Genomic DNA, 710 nt, shown 5'->3' on the forward strand with positions numbered 1-710 from the left:
GATGATGAAGCTGAAAAACAGTATTTAAGTGAGCACACGGGAGACACAGTCTGTGTGTTACTCCAATTTCTCAAGTTATTTATTAACAAACCAGCTCATCCCACCATCAATACATCCCAGTTCACAGTTCAGCAATTCACTGTTTTTATAGTCCATTTAGACATATTCAATCATAAACTTATTTCATCACAATACCATGGATGGCAACATATACCTTAAATTCACCGCACTCTACATGCATATCCAATCCCAAATGACGACATTTCATGGGCATGTATATCAAGCTACTGCACTGGAATAAATACCTTTGAACACAAACCACTTCAAGTGAATGCACTAAATCACTGCTTAAACCTCCCAAAACTGTCCAGAATACAAACAAACCATGGAACCTGAAAACAGCTCTTCCCCGCCACTACAGTGTGCTAACCCACTAGCATCACGGTCTGCTGGCTTCCTCTTCCAACCGCTGCTGGCTCCGAAACACAACAAAACCCGTCCTATCTCTCTCAACACATTAATACATTTTCCCAAACATTCCCCAAACAGTATCAAATAATAAAGTACAATGTTAACATAAACATTGAGGGTTATCCTCACCTGAAAAACAGTATTTAAGTGAGCACACGGGAGACGCAGTCTGTGTGTTACTCCAATTTCTCAACTTATGAGAAACTGCAGAGCAACCGGCAGCTCAGAATCCCCATGCG

This window comes from Poecilia latipinna, unplaced genomic scaffold, assembly GCF_001443285.1.
Source record: "Poecilia latipinna isolate Pla-1442-1.1 unplaced genomic scaffold, P_latipinna-1.0 Scaffold3729, whole genome shotgun sequence".
Classification (NCBI taxonomy): Eukaryota; Metazoa; Chordata; class Actinopteri; order Cyprinodontiformes; family Poeciliidae; genus Poecilia; species Poecilia latipinna.